Consider the following 15,736-nt stretch of genomic DNA (forward strand, 5'->3'; position numbering starts at 1 on the left):
GAGTGGCAATCAAGGTCTAATCAAAGGGATAAAGCACTCCTATAAAGCCTGCCAATAGCAGCTAAAGTGGTAGCTGAGATGTACAGAGGATCACTCCCTCACCTGTGCAAGATGAAATACTTTTATAATCTAACAAAATGAGCTGCAGCCCCCTAAAATGCCTTTAATTGTCCAATGCCTTTCTTCCGTCATCTGTAAATACAGCTTTAATCCTTGAAGTCTTGCAGCAGAAACTACATTTAATTCATACCAAGATTCTTAAGAAGATTTAAAAAAAAAAACCACTTCTTGACAGTAACTCTGTAAGAGTCCCTCTATGCAAGAGACTGGTCAATTCTTGGTCAATTCTTTTGACAGCTAACAAGAGTTACTACACACACAAAGTGGGATATCTACACAAAAGATCTATCAAAAAGATCCTAGAAAAAGGACAAGACTGGTACAAGAACCATAAAGTTTTACACAAAATTAGGTATTTCCTGTTAAATAAAAAAAAATCCAATTTAAAATCCAATTCCGTGGTTTGAGACTCATAAAGAAGCTTTTAGTAAGCTTTAATAGTGAAATTCTCTTTGTTTGGAAAATTTTAACCCAAAATTAACATGCAAGATTAAAATCTGTTTCTTCCAGTGTCTCTTAAACATTAAATCCTATATTTCTCCATTTTTTCTCTTCTTCTGAACTGTTTTCCTAAATAATCACAACTGTACTTCATCTAAATGAGGAATAAAAACAACAGTGGATAATACTAGAGTCAACATCTTCCTCCACAAGTTGTTGTAAGTAAATATTGTTATAGTTGACCTGTTTAAATAAAAAGAGGGCAACTTAGAAACAATTACAGTAAGATTTGGAAGCTTAGGTTTTGCACGTCTTTTGGAGCGAGAAACAAGTGTCATACTTTTTAGCTTCTTTTCGAAAAAAAGCATGAAACAAAGCAATAAGTCAATAGTCAAAAGGGTAACCAGTCCTAGCATGCACATCCTAGCACCCTGGAGCCAGTTTCTGCAAGTGTTCAGATCCTGTCTGCTTACATCTCAGCAATGAGTACCACCAGAATCAGCTTCTGAGCTTAGAATCGCAGGTTCTGCAATTAGGACGCAGAATATCATGTTTTATTAGATGTAGTGCTTCTGATACACTCCTAGAGGATGAGAACCAAGAGCAAAAACATTACTGAATTAGTTCTGTTGAAGCATTCCTGTAACCTTTGTTTAGACTACAAATTTTTAACCCTATTCAAATACATCCTTTTAATTACATATTCATCAACTGAAAGAATCCGAGATAACTTTTCAGCTAAAAGCTCAAGTAAAATCCTTTTTAAAAGAGTCAGTTACAAACCCAACAAAATTGGCATTTTCTACTCCAGATATACAGCAATCACACCGTTGCTGTGCCCCAGGATTATACAAAACTGAGCCAGAATTACACACGCAATCTCGCACAGTTCACATACTTGTAAAGTACACAGTTTTACATGAACTGCTTGTCAGTTGCTTTTTCGTAGCCTGCAATGTTTTCACTTTACACCAGCTGCTGGGGCAGAGGGGAGATGTGCATGTGTCCTTAAAAGTCAAGCTCCCTGAAACACACACACATTGCAGAACCTCATACAAAACACTAAATAGTTTCCTGTAGTTTGGGGATAAAGAGGCTATTCACTGCAGTATCATAGAACAGGAAATTAATCTCAAGCACTCTGCAAGACTAGGCCTTAACAAGAGTTTTACTATACTTACAGTAGAAGTCAGTTTTTTCTAAACTGCAATTCTCATCTAAAGAATGACTTCATAAAAATTACATCACACACTCAATAGATGTTTTCTGAATTCAGAAACCTCTCCTGAATTCAGTGGCAATAATTTAGTGCATTTTTAACTTTGGCAAAAGCAACAGTGATAAGAACCACTATGCTGGACTCCATTCCATTTTGTGTATTAACTGAAACTGAAGAACAGTTGCTATAGATGAGCATGTACTCGAAAGAGACAACTCATCTTTCAGATGTAATTTGCCATTTATATTGAAGACATTTTTCAATTAACAAGAGCACATTTAACATGTCAGATTCAGACAGGACCAAAGCTGAGCCCAGCAGTGCCATATCCAAAGGAAACAGAGGAGAACTCCATCTTGAACTGCTATTTTTCAGTGCAATTTTTTTGCTGTCAGCATCTACTTGTCCAAAGGCTGATTTTCTCAACCCCCCCCCAACAAACCCACAACTGAACATGAAAAAAGAGAGCACAAAAATCTCTCAGTTGCCAGTACCAGGGTACCATCCCTTTTGAAGACACAAGGATAGGTGGCAAGAAACTACTCAGAGCAGGGTTTCCTAAACATCACTTCCAGTGCCCAAGTGTGTTGTTCCACTCTTTTTTTTTTTTTTTTAAATCAGAGTTTCGAAGTGTCAGCAATTAAATTTCAGGATCTGCCATTTGGGGGGAAAAATACAAACATTACTTTACGGTTAAGCTTTTGTTAGCACATACTTAGTATTTTCTCTTAACTCTGCTTCATGGACTACAAATTTGAAGTAGATATACTCGATATTCAAGGTTTTGAACCTTGAGTCTGCAAACTGTGTGGAGGCAAATGGAGGGCAAAAGAAGGTTTGTGAACTATTTCCAAAGGTTCCACAAAGGTAACTGGGAGAAACAACCTCATTATGTGCTTATGTATTTAGTTAAAGTTCAAGTTTAAGTTCACTATACAGGAGTACCTCACTTATGTACATAAACTGTGCAGAAGGAAATTGAACCTCATAGCTTGCTCCCATAGTGACAAAGCTCCTGTTGAATGCAGACTTCAAAAGAAGTATTTATTTGCAACAAAATTCAAAAGAACAGTGGGTTTACATGGTATTTTATTGTCTTGGTCCCCTTCTTAAGTAATCAAGCAAACAGTAGCCAGGCAGCTGCCAAAAACTTGCTCCAGAAAATAGTGTTTAACCTTGTCTAGTCTATCATTGAAAGGAGGGACATAGATAGTGAATCGAACAGTCTCCTTCTGCCTGTAGTTAGAGGAGAGCCCAGCAGTCCATCTCAAGCCAGTCACCAAGTTCCACTCTGATCCCTAAGTAAAAGAGGTTTTTAGTCATTCCCTCAGAACAATTCCAGCATAATCACTGAAAATCTAAGCACCTAACACAGGTACAAAACAAAGAGCACAGCTAATGCTAGTAGATTAGGCAGCTTAAAGATGGATACAGCCCTAAAACATGTGCAGTGGAGTAACCGTGCCTGCCCATCCTCCACCTCCCAATGCCCGCACTGCACAGCCATCCGGAGCTGTAACGACAACCTGGAGATGCAGGGGGCTGCTCACTTTCTCTCATATGCCTCTCCCTCTGTATCTTCCGAGACTGGCATTATGCAGGTCAGTACAGCTAGTGCGAGAGGTGATTAGGATATATATTTCTAATTACTAAAAATGAGATACAGCCTTGATCAAAACAGAAAATGCTGCACTAAGTAAATGTCAGTGAAGTGGTCCTTAGTCTTTTCCAGTAAATCTATTCCCTAAAGTGCCAGTGCATTTCAAAAACATTAAACAACCTTCCAGTAGTGACAGTCTGACTATAACCAAGATTCCAGTTTATACCAGTGAAACGATTTCATGATCATATTGCTACACTACCTCACCCAACTCCTCCAGACCACCAGTAATGCTCTTTTTCTGACACTGCATATTTTCACTAGAATCACTAATAAAAAGACTCTTTAACAAATACACCAACATTTGGGAGCATCACCTGTTTAACAATTAAGTTTCACAAAACTATTGAGGGAAAGAGGGGGAAAGGCACCAAACCAAAGAAAGGCAAGCCCTCATTTTTCCCCTTTGTGCAGATGTGCGGCTGCCACGGAGCCGACCCACAAGTCCCACTCCAGCCCCGCCAGTGCTGTGCCATTCCTCTCCCGTTTCCGTGGTAACTACAGAGCCACCAAGGAGGAATCACAAGCTATGGAGAGAAACAAAGATTGCTGCAGCCCTTTCACTCCCCCACCTCTCCATCACTTCTGAATTATTAAAAGTGGCACAGCGATACCGCAGCTGGAAAGCAGTAGCATAACAGCAGCTATTCAGATGTTCGCTGTTCTTCTATTATTTGATTGCCAGAACACGTGGGATCAAGCATGCCAGATGGACACAGGAGAGGTGCCACTGCCGTGAAGAGCTTACCATAGCATAAAGAGCAACTAATATGGTAAAAGCACGATGCAGTGAATGAGGTGGGGCTCAAACGTTAAAAGGTCACAGAGCTCAGCAGCTACGCTGTCTCCTGAACATACAAAACACAAATCCCCAGAACTGTTCTTGTTCATACAGCTTGGGGTACCTGCTCCTCCTCTGTCCTCCACTCCACTACTGTCCCCACTTGAAAATGTCCTTACTATTTCCCATCGTTTAAGAGAAAATGCTATTCCTTGGGTTTAAATGCATCTGCAACCCTTTATATTCCCTGACAACAGCTTCCTCACTTTATCTTCTGTGTATCAACCACATCCTTAGCAAAATGCCTATTACTAATATTAAATAAATATTACAGGCCAATATGCCTAGTGAGGAGGTTAAAACCTCCAGCCGCTCCCAGACAGCCCGCCCACCATCCTTCCCTCGCTGTCCTGATGAGATGGCGTGGTTCTGCTAGAAACCCCAGTTGTGACTGCCAGACAATTTCTGCTCAAACAAGATACTTTTCTTTAGTGTACTGTGGACTTGTTAAACCATCTTTGCAAAGCAAAGAGCACAGTTTACAGGGTTCCTAATGAGGTGCTGGTGACGTAAATCTTAGAGCACCGCCAATGTGGCAAGGACACTGATAAATTTTATGTTTTAGTAATGAGCACAGTGCATGGAGCTACGTTATTTGGGCACACTAAAACATTCATTGCTGCTGGTTAGGTAACAGTCACATGCCAGAGAATGACATATGTAAAATAAGGGCAGCTCAGTTAAGCCATTCGCTGTAACAATTATTGGGCCACAGACAAGGACAGGAGGAAATGAAGTTGTTCTTGGAAAGTTTCTAAGTTCTATCTAATTAATAAACTTGAATGGAAAAAGGTCTAGGTCCATCTAAGAGGAGGAACAGGCTGCAGCTGACTAGTGCACAGCCGTAGCTTGCTACCAAATCCAAGTGGAAACTTTAAAGGTCTAAAGAGAATGCAATGATTTGGTCATGGCAGACTAATTCCCTGTACCAATGTTAAGGATAACCATCAAGTTGACTTCGGCCACCTTGCCTTTAACATGTCTGCTGCTCCTTGCCTGCAACCAAGCCTCTCTGACAGAAGACCGCTTTCAAAGTGAGTGAAGCATAACCAAGGAATTCCCGAGAGGAACAAACAACAGAGCATGGTAAGAATAGTTTTAATGCAACTGCCTGTAACAGCAAACAAGGAGGAGGTATTTCCAAGACGAAAATTTTTCAAAGTCATCCAAGGAATTTAGCAGTTTAAGTGGGATGTTTCCCAGTCTTACATATGGAATTTATTTTCCTGCAATGAGCACTTTAAGTGATGTTACTATACAAAGGGGGAAGAAAGAATGACTTACTTAGGTTTATTTATATGTATTTTGTTTTGGGGAAAGTTTCTATTAATTCTAAATTCCAGGTATTAGTTCCTTGGAAACAGAGTACTCTCCCTTCTGCCTTTCCCAAAATCCAGGGAACTGACACTGCTGATCCTCCCGTACCATAGCCTGGGAGGTACTCCAGGGTGCATATAGTTAGTTCTACTTATTCCAGGGTAAAACTCAACCAGAAATCAGGCCCTATACCCTCTCTTATGAGGGGATTTGTCATGCTTAGAGTAAGCAATGCAGAAGGTTAGGGAAAAAGCTATGCTTTTGCAGGATATGTACCAACTCTGGTGTGAAAAGGAAAAAGATACAGTATCCTGCTGGTTTGCAAAGCACTTTAAAACCGGGGAGGAAAAAAGGATTAACAATGCTGGGGAAGACCTCTTGATTCTAAAAGGCATGGTCCATGTTGTAATAGTTAAACAGAATCACAGGGTCTCTGTACGTAAGGTCGCACTGAATGACACGCACAGGCATAGCTCATAGAATTTTTTTGTATCTACAGCTGCTCAGAATTATAGCCTTGTAAAAGGAAATGTAGTCAGTCCTCACCTAAATTTTCAGCCATTGACCCATTAAAGCAATTTAAAAATGTTTACAGCCTCAAATAATGTCATATCAGAACATTTTGTAAAATAGCACATACACATAATTAACTGTAGCTAAGTAACCATAATCAAGTCGAACACCCTTTCCTCCACTTTTTTTCTTAGGTCACTGTTGTAGGACAATACAATAACTGGATTATACCTAAATAACTACACAGGCTATACAAAAGGATCAAAATATAAGATAGGATCAACTGCCAGTTTCCAATCAAGTATGAGAATACCATATCTGTTACTGTTCTTACATAAATAATTACTTCTTTTGTGAAGGATGGGGGTAGTTTAAATAGATGCTCTTTAGCACTTAGGTCACTAAAATAACTTCGAGGTTACCATGCAAGTACAGTATTCAGGATGTGGCACGACAGATTGATTCTTTTATTGCGGATGTTCCAGTATGTTGTTCAGTTAGTAGATTAAGAGGCAACCGAGTTCAGACTTACTAAAGTAAGATTTATGAATGTTAAAGGATGATCTAGGGGAAGGCTTAAAAGAATAACAGAGGATTAACTGCAAAGGCACAGAACATAGGGAGTTCAAAACAAAGGGATTATGAATTATCTTTCCTGTCCTTTGTATGCCACATCTTGGTTTTGGCATTCACTCCGATTTGTCTCTCAAATCATCTAATAGGTATTGTAACCCTGGAGGAAAAGCTCTGGAGTGTCTCACTGTGAAGCAGACCAGATGCAAGATCAATTCATATTTATTGGTATGAAACAAACACCTAAAAAGTATTTATACAATGTTAAAAGATCAGTTTTAATAAAGACCTAGGTTTACTTGCAAAGTCCTTGCTATCTCTAGAGTGCATCTTTTAAGAGCAATTCAAGTCAATATTGCAAGATAGAGCATGTTATTATACAAGCTGCTATTTCTCTTCTCCATTTATCCCCTTCTCTGAAATCAGAACACTCCCTTTCAAACCAACTTTGAAATGCACCATCCTTCTTGCTCTAGAGATGTAAAGGTGTTTCCTTGTTTCAGGAACTAAGTGACTTTCTTAAAAATACTCATATTGGCAACAGTAGGTTAGGTAACATCCCTAGCTTCAAACCCAGCTTACGCTACCTATGAGGAACCTACCAACTGAATTCTATTTAACAATCTAACGTCCAGAGAATTTAATTTATGAGGTACCATTTTGGCACTCTTTAGAACTCCAAAGCTTACTGGCTTTTAAACAGAAGAATTCTCATTTTTTAAGTCTAAACTCAATGTTAAAAGAGTTGTGGTATATTAGCAGAAAAGCCTGCCTTGCTGCTGAAGACCATCTGGTGCTTGAGTTCTCGCAAAAGTTTTCAATTCAGTGTTTGTATCATGCCTAATTCAAACCAAATCCCCCTTCCACAAAAACCGCACTGTCTTATCCCTCCCTCCTTCCACACCCAAAGAGGAAAAAAAAAAAAAAAAAAAAAAATCACAGGCCATCTATTGGGAAAGATCCTTATGACTTAGAAAAGTTTATTACTACAGATGACAATCGTTATGATATATAAGTTGGAAGCAATGTTTAAATTGCAGACATTTGGACCAATAAAAAACAAGTTTATTTCTGAATTCCAACATACAAGTTTCAATGCCATGCTGCTTGTGTATTGGCATGGGTTTTTTTAATATTTGGGTTTCGTTCTCTCTCTCTTTTTTTTTTTTTTTTAAAAAGATGGACCACCACACACTGAAAGAGCTATCCTCAGGCAACAATGCAGGAACAGCTCTCCTGAGGACATAACAAAGGCTCTGTGTGTTCTCACGTATCAGAGCCAAGAAATCTGCCCATGCTGAAGGTATTCTTTTCCATTTCAGAAGACAGCATTAATTAAATGTTGGTAAACAGGATCTGTAATTAAAGTTGCATCCTTCTGGTTGTTTTTCTGACACTACAAGCATTTTCACAATAGGATAATGTTGTCAGTGACTAGAATCTTTACAGTTTCTGAAGTGGCAAGGGCCTGGAAAAAAGAAAAAACTTAACGTTTTAAGGGGGTTTTTTTGTTTTTTTTGGTTTTTTGTGGTTTTTTTACATTTAGCTTAAAAAACAAAAAATCCATAGTTACTTCCATTTTCCCCCCAACCAAAATAGAGCTACTCAAAGTTGACAAAATTCACTGCCTAAAAAAAGATCAAAGGCAGTGTCAATATTTAAAAGTGATTTTTCTAGTCAGCTACACCAGTTTTATGCTGTATGTTCAGTTGAAAGCCAGAAGCTATGACACCTACAGCTGTTCTGCCATTTAACATCTGATGAGCTTGTGTTCTTTTTAACAGAGTTATATTTGGCTTCAGACAGAGTTGTAAAATGATACCTCCCCCTCCAATACACCACACAACTCTACCCCAGCCTTCTCAGAAATGGTCCACTAATCACTTCACAATCATATGGTTGACATGCAGGCTCTTTGAGGCTGGCCATCATCTACAGCAGCCAGTGACGCGAGGTGACCAGGCTGGGTCAGTAATCGCAGCACCAGAATTTGCCACATGGTATGAACACAACACAACCAGCTAGAACACAGAAATTCTGGATCTTCACAGTTCAGTGGATCACTTTCCACATAAGTGTCTTATAAGGTGGTCTGTTCACAGGCTGGCAATAACTGGACTTCAGAGCTCTCCATTTTTAACTCCTGCATATCTAAAAGCACCATTTCACCAAGTCAGTTGTGTTTCAAACTGATGTCCAAGCAGATCAGAACAGATACACCAAACCCCCCAAATCACACCGAGTAAAGAATCCTGTTGTTCTCCATTCCTGAAGATGAAATATCTGTCAACCTTCCTGGTTACAGTCTAAAGCTATTTCTCCAGCCTAGTGACAAGGGCGTTCAAGGGTAGGGAGAAAATTCAGGGTCTGGCCATGTCCTCAAGATTGCTTGTACATTTTATCAAATGAAATTCAGGAGGAATAAGGATCATCTTCCTCTGTCATCTGTAACTGTTGTGCTTTGCGCTGATCTCGGCTTGTGTCAGACATGCTCCAAGGACACCCACTGATCTGGCTCTTCCATGGTCTTATGAATCACCCAGTGGTGTAAGGTGAAAAGAGAAGTGTTGAAATGCATTTTGGCATTTATATGGTTAGAAACATATTTGCAAATTTTAGGTGTCTGCTCTGCAAACACTCAGCCTAAATATACCTTATGTGCTTGAATGCTTTCTTACAGCTGAGCCTAACTTTCTCCTGGTCCACTGCTGAGAGCAAATTTTAGGCCCAGACTGCCAGAAAGTACAGCAGACCTACTAAATAAAGAAAAAAATATTTAAAAAGCAAATAAAGTATACTAACAATCTGGTGGCAATTTCTTTAAATCACGTAACTGATGGCAGGATTGTATTTATAGCAATGAGGACAGGAGAACGGAAGTTTGCAGGTAGAAGTAATACCTTTTCTTAGAACAACTAGAATAATTGGAAAGATTAAGCACATTTCTGGTCTTGCAAACCCTTCCTTGGACACACAAGTTTCCCCCACTCTACTAAGTGGGGATATAAAAGATACTATCTACATCTATTAGACATGCTTTATTCCATAAGGCACCTTTGTCAATTGAAGAATGGCACCTGAATGTCCCAAGATGTATTTCATTGCAACTAGAGTAATATTTCAAGTAGAATAAAACCGAACATTAGTTTTTATTCCTAAAGGCACTTTTTAACTGTTGCCAAAGCTGTGTATGACATGCTTGTAACAACTGGCAATACAGGTTAAACTGCACTTTACATAGAGATTAGGTACAGGGCCAACAAAGAATTTATTCTGTATAAGTAACGCTTCATGTGCTGAAAGACAGACTGACATATAGCTTAACTACATACAATCCATGCTCAAGGACAGCCAGCACAGTTTCCTGGCTGATTAATATTTTAAGACCCCTCAGTATAAAAGGTAACTTCAACTTTTCAGGCAAATTGGAAAAACAAAACAAACCAAAACCAAACCAAACCAAAAAAACCCCCAAAACAAACCACCCAACCTTCTTCTTCAGTAATAATTCTCAAATTCAAGCATTTACTAGTTCCCATCACAACAAAAACACTAAAAGAAGAATAGGAAGGCAGGGAGCACAGTCAGGATTTATCCTGAAGTTCTGTTTTCTTAACCCTTTTGCTAGGTGTGCTGGTTTTGGCTGGGATAGAGTTAATTTTCTTCACAGTAGCTAGTATGGGGCTATGTTTTGGATTTGTGCTGAAAACAGTGTTGATAACACAGGGATGCTTTAGTTACTGCTGAGCAGTGCTCACACAGAGCCAAGGCCTTTTCTGCTCCTCACCCCACCCCACCAGCGAGGAGACTGGGGGGGCACAAGGAGTTGGGAGGGGACACAGCCGGGACAGCTGACCCAAACTGACCCAAGGGATATTCCAGACCATATGACGTCATGCTCGGCATATAAAGCTGGGGGAAGGAGAAGGAAGGGGGGGACATTTGGAGCGATGGCGTTTGTCTTCCCAAGTAACTGTTATGCATGATGGAGCCCTGCCTTCCTGGAGATGGCTGAACACCTGCCTGCTGATGGGGAGAAGTGAATGAATTCCTTGTTTTGCTTTGCTTGCCTGCACTGGTTCTGCTTTACCTATTAAACTGTCTTTATCTCAACCCATGAGTTTTCTCAGTTTTACCCTTCCGATTCTCTCTCCCCCATCCCACCAGGGGGGAGTGAGCAAGTGGCTGTGCAGTGCTTAGTTGTTGGCTGGGGTTAAACTGTGACACCAGGGCAAGTCCTTGTTTTGGAAGCCTGCATAACTTAAGCCTGAATTATTTAGGCAATTAACAGGTGCTGTCTGTGCAGTGATAACACTTTCTCCCTTATCACAAATCAGCATCTACAAAAATAGACTGGAGCCTTTTTTTTGGCTAGAATAAGAGAAGACAGACCACTCCTGAACAGTTAAATTTGCACTTTACTGAAATAAAATACGACTTTATCTTAACAGCAGGGCTCAGTCCTTTCTGAACAAGTGGGACTCTTCTTAAAAAGCAATCAGATGTTATATAGTGCTCTGAAGAGCATATCTGTTAACATATGTTTATACAGTTGTTATACTGACATTCTGAAACAGAATTCCTTCTAATTTTAGATTCAATATAAACAGCCAAGAAATGCTCTGTCTTTATCGCCAACTTCATCTTACTGAACATATACTTACAGAGAGCATTTACTTCAGATTACATTGGGCATAAGTCAACAGACTTCTGTTTGTAAAACAGCAACTACTACTTCTAGCCTTTACTCTCTTTATTTCACCATTTTTCATGTATTAACCTTCAGGGTGCTTCCTGTAATTGCTGAGTGACCCAATAATATTCCACTGAAAGAATTTACGAGACCACATTAGAAATTCTTGGCCATTCAGTCTTTTCAGGTTTCCTGTACAATCTTGTTGCATAGTTTTTAAATTGAATTAAGTGTAGGTTTAAAAAACAAAGTGAAACATGCTTCTTCCCACACAAGTTTCCACAATGGAGAACTACATCATTAACACATGAATTTAGGTGCATGATTAGTTTTAGAATGGAATTCAACCTAAGGAAAAAAAAAAAAAGTTCTTTCTTCACCCTTGTGACTTCTCTTCCCCCACAGCATGCAATGCCTACAACCCTCCTCACATCAACAGGCACAGAAGATGCACTGCATTTTCTCCTCTACAAGAAAGGAGATCAGAATCTTCCACTGTGGCAGTTCTGGAGCTGACACTTCCACTGACTGTGGGAATACTGTTGGTCACTGTCTATGCTTAAGAAAAGGTATCTCTTAATGCTTCAATTTATAATATCTCTGTTTTATACAGAGAAGACTGAACATTAAAGCAAATTTCAAGTCTAACAAATCACCTTCTACACAAAAGTCAACCTTCAGGAAACTTGAGGTCCATCACAACCTCTTATCAGTTTTCTTCACTTTGTTTTGGTATAGACATTACAATTAAAAGTTGGGTATGTTTGACGCATTAAGCTCATACTGATGAAGGTACAGATAAAACCATTCCCCCTTACTTGTACATTTGCCCTGCCTATCACAGAGGTCAGGATCTATCCCATTTCAGATGTATACAAAGATTTTATTGCAGAAAGCAAGCAGTTTCACTGAGATATCCTAATAACATTAGTATATATGCCATCAATTTGAGAAGTGTAGAAAGAATCTAGATTCAAAGCTGCTCTTTTGAAGTACTCACACCAAAGCAGTTCTGAGGCACACTGAACAATCAGGTGTCCGATTCTCCCTTATTCTGATTCCATACCTATTCCTCAAAATACAACTAAATTTCAAATTACATTGCTGCCAATAGCTGGAAGCAGTGACAGCAAGAGAAGTGGAAACAAGGCAAGAATAACCTGGACAATGACGAGAGCAAGAGAACAGGAAATCCAGGAGCAAGAACTGCAAAACTATAAACTGGGAAGTTGGCTCAATGATGAGCGCTACAAAAGTAAACTACTTGACTTTACTGCCTATGAACGCTGTCATTTGATTATTAAATTCTTGGATGTACCAAGCACTGAGGCAGCTCAGCCCTACTAATGCAGTGTCCAAACAACTGCACAAAGAATTGTTCATGGTCAAGTTCAAGGCCTAATGTGAACTGTCTTCAACTGGACAAATATTTAAACATCTAAGTGGGTTATTAATCATTACACCTTGAGAGACTGTCATGCTTAATAATCCCAAAGTGCTTTGTAATTTATGGCACAGAACTGCAGCTACCATGAGGCTCTTGGGTAGCAGCCAACTGTTGCTTATCACACTACGTTGCATGGATAGGAAATGCTGGCTTCTGATGCCGCAGTAAAACCCTGGGAGGCTTTTGATGCCTTCACAAGGGAGCATTTTAGTTCATCCCGAGGACCCAGACATAATAGACTGAGTATGTTTTGCTCAAAGAGAGGAACGAGACTCTACAAACTCTGTGGAATTTTGAACCTCTAACTCTTAGCAGCTAGTGTTTCATACTTCATTAGCTCATCCTGCAGACAAACCATCACAATCAGGCTGTTTCCTAAAGTACCCAAGAGAGACCAAACTCTTGTAATCAACTCTATTTACAAAATTGAAAAAGCATATACAAGATAATACATCAAATAGGAAATCAAATATAATAGGAAGAAACCAAAAGCTTCACCCTCAGAAAGGATATGACTTCTGACTGTTAATTCCATATAGATTCCTATGGAATTAGGCCAATATAAGTGCTTTGCCAGTCAAATGCTCTAGCTTGTTTCCCCTCTCCTTAAAATAGACACGTACCCTGCACAGATCCTCTTCTTGGCCATATCTCCAGTTTTTCAGATCTGTGTATATCTCCATCAGTCAGAGGCTTGGGGAAGAAAAATGAGATTCAGCAAAACAGCTGGAGCACACATAAGGGGATTGCTGCAAAATTACCATAGAACTTTTTTCCTGCATATAGCCCTCAACAAAAAAAAAAAACCACAAACAAAAACGCCCCAACTCTGTCCATTACTAAATTTGTAGGCACTGTGAATTATAATAACAGGTTTAATTATGTAATAAGAAATTGTTTAATTTAAAATTGTATAAACTATAGATTTATAACAACTTATAATTTTCCCAAATTACTTTGTACGAAAAATAAAAAACACCTCCATATTGTATTTGTTCCACCATACTACAAACATCATTTTGTATTTGATTTTAAAATAGATAGCAGCATTTAATGTCTTCAAATGTCAATATTCCTCCTCATCCATGACTCACTTTAGTTACCTTCTTCTGAAATACACAGGTATCAACCATTGCTGGAAAAGGATTCAAGAACTAGGTGGAAAACTCCTGCTTAAGATGAAAATCCTACATACTGCAGCTGTATTGCAGCAGACAAGATTAGTTCTCTCTACTTTGTTTCAAGACTAGCAAGAAAATAAGTGGGAAAAAGTTGAGCTGTTGTGAGGTACCTATAAAAAAGTAGGTCAAGCTTAAAAGTTTGACCTACTGATCTTCTTTGCCTTGGCAAAAGTACAAATGGAGTTTACATAATGTTGCTCACATGTAAGTGCTGGCTGGAAACTAAATGATACAAATGTTTTTAATAAGCCTAGGTCACTAACAGGATTCCCTTTTTTTTTTTTTCTTTTTTTTTTTTTGTTTCAGACAGTTTTAAATCTTTGTTTTGCAGTACATATTACTAAACCCTTACTTTTAAGGTTCATATATTTAAGTCACTCTTGTGTTAATCTCGGTGACATATTGTGGCAATAAATGTAATACACACACCTAAAATCAGCTCTAAGTTGATTAAAAAAAATCATCGCTATTAGTGAAACACAGATAGCTCCTGAAGACACAAAGCTGTCATCTCAACAAGGTACCTTTCCTGCAGTATGTACTGTCTATAAAGCAGATTTACAGCTACATACTTCTGGAGTAATGCATAGGATAGACAGAAAACAAATCTGTATCTGCACATACTGCATATAATTTAGTTCTATGGTAACTGTACATACCACTATGAAGTAAATACTTTAAAGAAAAAAGTTATTCCAAATACCTGAAACTCAAGTGCCTTAGCAAAAACACCTACTATCAGAAAAGACAAATGAAATACCTGTTATTCTTAGATTTTTTTTTCCCTCTGTTTATTAGAGTAAAACTGTGATAGGAAACAAAGGTTAAAAAAAAAAATCATCAAATTAAAGCTTTGCTGCTAATGCTAACAGAAGTTCCTGTGATAAAGACACCACCTGTATTTTACAGAGGAAGAAACTGAGGTACTACCACAGTAACTTTCCAACATCCAAAGTCAGTCGTGCCAGATGCTAGATTTGAAAGGTAAATACAAGTTACTGGCTGCCAGATCTGTACTCTATAATCAGGTATTTCTTACCTAATTCTTTAACACTAATTAGAGAATGAGGAATTCAACAGGATTTGGTGGGAGGCAAACTTCCTCCGCACACTAAAGAGAAAACAAAACATTCACCTAACAGAAGCAGTATTAATTTGTATTTGTTAAAAAGCAGATGTAAAACATCAGTTCCTCTATGGACAAAAACAATTGGCGCTCTCATCTCTGCTCTGGCAGGCTCAAATAACCAGGCTGACACAGCTCTCTTTTATGAGATTCTTCCTACACATAAAATAGTTCCATATGTTTAAATGTTGAGTGATTGAGCAAGCACAAAATTAATTCATTACAACAATGCCTTACTATTAATTTTTCTTGTGCCTTAAGGCCTGGTCAATTACAGAACCCAAGCACAATTCAAACACTCTGCTTTGTCAGATTTTTACATCCACTTGAGGGACATCTACAGTAATGAAGTGGAATGGAAATGTTAATTTTAAAGATGGCACTGACACTCCCAGTCCAGGCACACCTATTAACAGACTGCTCTTGTTAGAGTATTCAGATTATATGAGGGTTAGATTCTTTGCCAGTCCTTACTAGTTCTTATTTGGCTTTTGTACTGTTGTTTTTAAGGCACTGGCAACAGCTCTAAAATGCAAGTACTGTTAGCAGTGCCTGCATCTTACAGCAAGTCCTAATCGCCTCATTGTCCAGATCAGCAACGTATC

The 15,736-nt window shown here is 38.8% G+C and overlaps 1 protein-coding gene across 1 annotated transcript in view; it reads right to left on the minus strand.

Annotated features, from left to right (window-relative positions):
• MOSMO (modulator of smoothened) overlaps positions 1 to 15,736 on the minus strand; it is a 33,895-nt gene that overhangs the window by 12,424 nt on the left and 5,735 nt on the right. The gene's annotated exons all lie outside the window — the stretch shown is intronic.

The sequence above is a fragment of the Harpia harpyja genome, chromosome 21 (genome assembly GCF_026419915.1).
Source record: "Harpia harpyja isolate bHarHar1 chromosome 21, bHarHar1 primary haplotype, whole genome shotgun sequence".
NCBI classification, from domain to species: domain Eukaryota; kingdom Metazoa; phylum Chordata; class Aves; order Accipitriformes; family Accipitridae; genus Harpia; species Harpia harpyja.